The sequence below is a fragment of the Trematomus bernacchii genome, unplaced genomic scaffold, assembly GCF_902827165.1.
Source record: "Trematomus bernacchii unplaced genomic scaffold, fTreBer1.1, whole genome shotgun sequence".
NCBI lineage: Eukaryota > Metazoa > Chordata > Actinopteri > Perciformes > Nototheniidae > Trematomus > Trematomus bernacchii.
In genome coordinates, this window is record NW_022987852.1 from 145,092 (window position 1) to 152,591 (window position 7,500).

The 7,500-nt window shown below is 40.8% G+C and overlaps 1 protein-coding gene and 1 non-coding gene across 2 annotated transcripts in view; both read left to right on the forward strand.

The window, feature by feature from the left end:
- Positions 1–7,500, forward strand: part of LOC117469070 (neuronal PAS domain-containing protein 3) — a gene marked incomplete at its 5' end in the record, with an annotated part of 223,829 nt that overhangs the window by 107,501 nt on the left and 108,828 nt on the right.
- Positions 6,142–6,225, forward strand: LOC117469084. Its single transcript, XR_004554543.1, has one exon. It is a non-coding gene; the product is annotated as a small nucleolar RNA SNORD86 (small nucleolar RNA).

Consider the following 7,500-nt stretch of genomic DNA (forward strand, 5'->3'; position numbering starts at 1 on the left):
GAAGCTTAATAATTATAAAAATGTCTGGATGTCTTAAGAAAAAGACTGGAAACAAGGGCCTGTGAATTCAAGAGTGGAATGCAAAATGTATGCATCAACTTACTTCCTACAGTCCCTATATGTAATATTTCCAATACACTTCATTGTACGTTTTAGCATAATTAACTTGGAGAACAATTAAGGCAAAACCAAATGAGTCATCACACACACTGATAACAATGTGCTTGTAAATCTTACCTCAGAAAACATCTCATTATTTACAGAATACAGTACTAACCTTCCTCTTTCTCCCTGTTATGCATCTCTCTCTCTCTCTCTGCACAATATTGACGAGTGTTGACCTTTCTGATCCGTCCTCTGCTCTCTCTGTCCAAACCTCCCTTTTCTCCGTCCTCTCTCACCTGTTCCTCCCTTTCCTTTATTGACATGTTGACCTGTCTGCACCTTCCTCTTCCTCATCCTCCCATCTTTCTCCATTTTTGTTATTCTCCTTTCCTTTTCAGCCCCTCATCTCTCTCTCTTATAGCCTGTATTTCCTCGTCTCCTCTTCCCCTATTTCCTTTCCTCCTTCCTCATCTCTTCCATCACTCTCTCTATCCTCCCCCCTTCTCTTTCTCGATGTGCTTGCATCCCACACAGCTCTTCCTCTTCCTCCTCTTCCTCCTCCTTCTCCTGGATATTGATTGGTTCATTTGATAGTTCTATCGCCAATCAGCATGAAGTTGACCTTTTGGACTTGGCAATGATAGCAAGACTGTGTGTGTGTGTGTGTGTGTGTGTGTGTGTGTGTGTGTGTGTGTGTGTGTGTGTGTGTGTGTGTTGACCTTTGCAGGCAGAATGTCAGCCCAGCTCTTGATGCTGCTTGTCAGTACATTAGTCGGACAGGAAGCAGTTCAGCTCTCTAACAGGAAGTTCAAACTCACCCTTATGACTGACAGCGGGCGGCATTATTTCACCTGATTTGCAACCGTCAGATCCATTGAGTCTCATTCAAGAACAGCTGATTCAAACAGAGTTGTTCGTAAGAGAAATGTTGAAGCATTTTCGTTTTCTTTAAGGTACATATGACTTTAACAGGTCGCCTGGGGAAATAAAACTCACCTCAAATGGAGCTGAAAAGTTAACATCAGAAAGAAGAAGTTGGAGCTTTGATTGTGTCACAGATTGAGAGTCAATAGCAGGTCGTATTGATCAAGTTGAAACTTGCAATTAATGACAAGCTTGTGCAGATAATAGCTTGGAACACTCATCGAAAGAAGTCTCAACCAATATAGGCTTAAGAGCTCTATTCTCATAAAGCCCAAGATAAATAAAATGTTAAAAGTAATGTAAAAAAACAAATAGATAAATGTAAAAATATCAACATTGTTACATTTGGACTAAGTGGCCGTACGCATGATTGTTTTCTTACCTTCAAAGACATTAAGCAACCATAACCAGCTAACGCTAGCATCCAATCTTCCATAACCAGCTAACGCTAGCATCCAATCTTCCATAACCAGCTAACGCTAGCATCCAATCTTCCATAACCAGCTAACGCTAGCATCCAATCTTCCATAACCAGCTAACGCTAGCATCCTATCTTCCATAACCAGCTAACGCTAGCATCCTATCTTCCATAACCAGCTAACGTTAGCATCCAATCTTCCATAACCAGCTAACGTTAGCATCCAATCTTCCATAACCAGCTAACGCTAGCATCCTATCTTCCATAACCAGCTAACGCTAGCATCCAATCTTCCATATTCAGCTAACGCTAGCATCCTATCTTCCATAACCAGCTAACGTTAGCATCCAATCTTCCATAACCAGCTAACGTTAGCATCCAATCTTCCATAACCAGCTAACGTTAGCATCAAATCTTCCATAACCAGCTAACGTTAGCATCCAATCTTCCATAACCAGCTAACGTTAGCATCCAATCTTCCATAACCAGCTAACGTTAGCATCCAATCTCCTTCTAGGTGTTATTTTTAACTTGTTATTTTTCTGTCTTCTTTGCTCCGCTCTGCTCTCTTTGTATTTGTGTGTGTGTGTGTGTGTGTGTGTGTGTGTGTGTGTGTGTGTGTGTGTGTGTGTGTGTGTGTGTGTTGGACACTTGAGACACGTTATGGTTGGATATTTATTGATTGTTTGACATTTTAGCAGCTTATAAAATGACTGCAGGTGACATACAGATCTTAAAGTCAGGGTATCGATAAACCCGCACTGAAATGAACAACTTCTAAAAATGTGCAAAGTACTAAAGATATCTCTTGGCTTTGATTGGTTGTTCTGCGTCACATGACATTAATGAAGTGGTTCCTTCTCCTTCTTCTTCTTCTGCACCTAAACTCTGTCCCCTAAATTACTGAAAGACCTCCTCTCTAATCAATGTGACCTGGATAAGCAGAATATATTTTTAAGACATTATTATAACTTGGCAGAAATCCAGCACACCAGGCTGCTTTAAAAAAAGCAGTAATAAACCGAGGCAAATATTGTGTTTACAGCAGTTTTATGATCCCAGTGCAGCGGGGAATCTGCTGCTCCAGTTGTTCCAGCAGTTTTTAATGTGTGAACTGGGAGGAACTGGGAACCAAATGAGTGAACTGTGCCTTTCCAAGCCCAGAGGGTGAGACTGTAAGCCATATGCTGCAACACATTGCAATACTTTATTAATCCTGCCTGTTTACGACTCTATACGTCGTTTTCTCTTGTACAGTCTGTGTTTCAGTTTCACACCACATGTCCATATTTACCTTCTGCTACCGAAAAGCAAAGTATATTTTAATCCTCATGCTAGACAACCTATTTTTGGGTTGATATTAATCACCAATCTTAAAGTGGCCTGTGAGGACTTTCTTCTTCCTAATTTCCCTCATTTTATTTCCCTTTTCCTCAATTTTCTCAGCTTTCCCCCCTTTTTCTTGTCTTATTTCCCTTTCCCTCAATTTTCTCTGCTTTTTCCCCCTTTGTCTTGTCTTATTTCCCTTTTCCTCAATTTTCTCAGCTTTTCCCCCTTTTTCTTGTCTTATTTCCCTTTTCCTCAATTGTCTCAGCTTTTTCCCCCTTTTTCTTGTCTTATTTCCCTTTCCCTCAATTTTCTCTGCTTTTTCCCCCTTTTTCTTGTCTTATTTCCCTTTTCCTCAATTGTCTCAGCTTTTTCCCCCTTTTTCTTGTCTTATTTCCCTTTCCCTCAATTTTCTCTGCTTTTTCCCCCTTTTTCTTGTCTTATTTCCCTTTTCCTCAATTTCCTCAGCTTTTCCCCCTTTTTCTTGTCTTATTTCCCCTTTTCCTCAATTTTCTCAGCTTTTTCCCCCTTTTTCTTGTCTTATTTCCCCTTTTCCTCAATTTTCTCAGCTTTTCCCCCTTTTTCTTGTCTTATTTACCCTTTTCCTCAATTTTCTCAGCTTTTTCCCCCTTTTTTGTCTTATTTCCCTTTCCTCAATTTTCTCTGCTTTTTCCCCCTTTTTCTTGTCTTATTTCCCTTTTCCTCAATTTTCTCAGCTTTTCCCCCTTTTTCTTGTCTTATTTCCCCTTTTCCTCAATTTTCTCAGCTTTTCCCCCTTTTTCTTGTCTTATTTCCCTTTTCCTCAATTTTCTCAGCTTTTCCCCCTTTTTCTTGTCTTATTTCCCCTTTTCTCAACCCTTCTTTCTTCTTTCTTATCCTCCTTCATCTGCCATCCCCCCTTTTACTTTACTCCATTTTCCCCCTCTCCCTCTTTCGCCCTCTTCTCCCAATTCCTTCGTTTATTTTACTCCATTTTAAGAATGTGAGGCAGGGACAGATGGCAGGAGGACACATTTCTAACTGGTTGCTGTGGTTAGAAGCAAACAGACGTATATTAGCAATAATTCCCTGCAATGAAAGTCAGCGCCGCACCTGCCATAGTCCTTCCCTTTTTATCTTTCATTGTTCTTGTTAATCTGGATGTTCCTCCTCACACACACCTCTCTGTCTTTGTGTCTTAAAGAGGCCCTATGCTTTTTGGGGGTTGTCCCTCTCCTGTAGTGTGTTATATAGGTTTTAGTGCATGTAAATGGTCTGCAGAGGCAAAAATCCCTCCGGAGGAAGTTTCTCCCCCACACACACACAGTCATATCTTTAACATCGTGTTATTTAGCTGACACTTTTATCCAAATCGACTTCTCTACCGTAGACATGCCCATCTGAGAGCAATTTGTCCTCTTGTTAATCGTTTTGGCCACTTCTTATTTGTCTTGTTATTCAATGTTTCTTTATTGCTCTTTGTTTCCCTCCTTTCTCACTTTCTTACCCATTGATCTCTGTTTTCCCATTTAATCATTTTATCCTCCCTCTCCTTTTTGTTTCATTGCCGTTTTCCTATATATCACCCCCTCCATATTTGTCTGTCCTCTTTAAAATGCATTTGTTCTCTCCCTGTCTCTCTACCTCACACACACACACACACACACACACACACACACACACACACACACACACACACACACACACACACACACACACACACACACACACACACACACACACACACACACACACACACACGCAGTCTGTTTTTCCATTTGTCATTAAGAGGCAGAGAGCTAGACAGTAACATTTAAACCGCCCGGTCTGAATGGTTAAAAGATGGCCTCATCTGTTGTGTGTGTTGTGTTTACGTGTGTGTGTGTGTGTGGGTGTGGGTGTGTGTGTACGTGTGTGTGTTTGAGTGTGTGTGTGAGGGCGATCGATGCAGTAATCTGCAGGAGGTGGGAAGCAGAGGGAGCGAACCATTCAGCAGCGCTCACTAATCAATTGCAATTCTTTATTTTACTGTCTGAACGCCCAGATTTAGACATTTGTGTGTGTGTGTGTGTGTGTGTGTGTGTGTGTGTGTGTGTGTGTGTGTGTGTGTGTGTGTGTGTGTGTGTGTGTGTGAAGTTTGTCCTCAGGGTGGATCATTTAAAGAGGACATATTAAGATAAATGTTCAGGTTCTGCAGCACCTCTTTTCACCCTCTGTCTGAAACCAGAGCCCAGTCTGCTCTGATTGGTTAGCTGGCTGGCTCTGTTGTGATTGGTCAACCAGCATAGAGATGTCCCGCCGCTTAGCCTATCTATAAATTTGTTGGAGTAAAATTTGTATATACAAAGCGTCTATTTGCCAGCTATTCGTTCACATCAGGACATGAAGCTGCTTTTGTTATCATCCAGGTTTGCTGAAAAGTTAAGCAGTTTACTTTTGTTCCAACTAGTAGTAGTTTTACGATGTAATTCTAAATCAAGGTTTACTTATTATACTATTTTTATTTACATTGTATTTGTGTTGCTTGGTTTTCATTTGGTTGTAAACTTTTAAAGGCAAAAATGTGTCAACGTTACTTCGGTTTCTTCAAATGTGTTGATTTTTTTCAGGATTTTTTGACATCAAAATGATCAGACGATTGTGACCAATTTGTATAAAAAAAATAAAGATTAATTTAAAATTAAATGATTTGATAGTTGCAGCTGTAAACATAACAGTTACCGTCATATAATTTACCTGTTAAAGTTTGATTACATATTTGTTCGTGGTTCATTTAAGGTAGAGACTGTTTTGTTGTTTTGTTCAGAGACTTTAGCTCCACTAGATAACAGTCTGTGGCTTTCAGACCTTTCTGCTTTAATAGAACAAAACATTTCAATATGACAGAAGATTGAGGGACAAGAAGCACACACACACACACACACACACACACACACACACACACACACACACACACACACACACACACACACACACACACACACACACACACACACACACACACACACACACACTAACCCTCCACCTCTCTGCCACACACAGAACACATCAATACAATCCGTTCACACACAGAATAAAATAAATAAATGTACAATCAAAATTGCAATTACCTGCAGAATTTGTGAAGGGTAAACAAATCTGTGCCTCGCCCCGTTCGCACACACACACACACACACACACACACACACACAAACCTCGCCACACGCACACACACGCAGGCGGTGCGTTAGCGTTCTAGTTAGCATGCTGAAATGAATACAGTGAGATCCAAAGCAATTTCCTTTTATTTATCTTAGCAGCCGCGCATAAATAAAGGCAAGGGCATCCAGGCAATTAGCATAATTACTATGAGGCGGTCAGACCCTCTGTGATTTCATAAAGACACACACACACACACACACACACACACACACACACACACACACACAGGCCGCTGCCACGGGGTGTCTGTTTGTATCTGTGTGTGAGTGTGTGAGTGGAGAAGAGATCGAGACAATGACTCTCTGAGTGTGTGAGCATGTTGGGGTGCTGTTTCCTTAGTGTGTGTGTGTGTGCCGTTATTGGTCTGCATGCCTAACGCACACACACACACACACACACACACACACACACACACACACACAAACATTTCAGCACATGGTCACACATTACTGCACACATACACTGAACAACACGCACAACCCCCCCCCCCCACACACACACACACACACACACACACACACACACACACAGACACACACACACACACACACACACACACACACACACACACACCACACACACACACACACACACACACACACACAAACCAATTTAAAGTCCCAGTGTGTCAGTATGTGTTATTAATATGCAAATACAATTGAAAAACAACAAAGGGCATGCAAAACAATATCCCCCCTCACAGACTGAGGTCAGCTGATACTGGTTCCACTGGTTCCACTGGTTCCACTGGTTCTCTTTCCTTCTTCTGGTTCTGCGAATGATTTATTGTTGTTTTTGTACCAATTGTTCACCTTTACTCACTGTATTGTGCACACTATCAGTTTGGGTAAAAACAGACGCAGCAATTGCTCCTCACCGAACTCCAGTAGCCAAGGTTTTGTTCAAGGATTATTATTGAATTAGCTTATAAATTACACAATAATTATTTTCATCTTTAGGTTTATCAAAACATTTCATCGGTTTAAGTCTCAGGCTCCTTCAAACATACTATATACTTAACATAAAAGAGGTTAATAAGTGCAATAGACGATAGTTGTGTGAGTAATTTGCAGAAAAAATAAAAAGAACTATATATAAAATGGAGTAAGATAAATCAGAAATGTAAAATGAAATACTTAAATACTTTCCTGTCTGGATTGTATTGTTTTTTACCTGTAGAATATTCATTATATGCATTTTTTTGTTCTTATCATTATTAATTATTATACTTTGATTATACTGTATCACTATAAAACACTGCTAATTGTAATCAGTGTAGTTTGGGGTGTGTTCATTTACCCAGAATGCTCTGAGAGGCCGTTTCTCCTGCAGAAAATGTCTCTTACCGAGTCTTGAATATTGTTTTCTGAGTCGTGCAGCGACCTTTGTGCTTTCGTACAACCTTTCGCTGGCCTTTGGAGACCCGGCCGACCTCGTACATAATTCCCGGTGTAAACCCAAAGAGGCGAGGAGGAAACCGAGTTCAGGGAGAGCTCTGTTTCCTGAAGCTGCTCTAATAATCTGACGCCTGTTTAACCTCTGCAAGG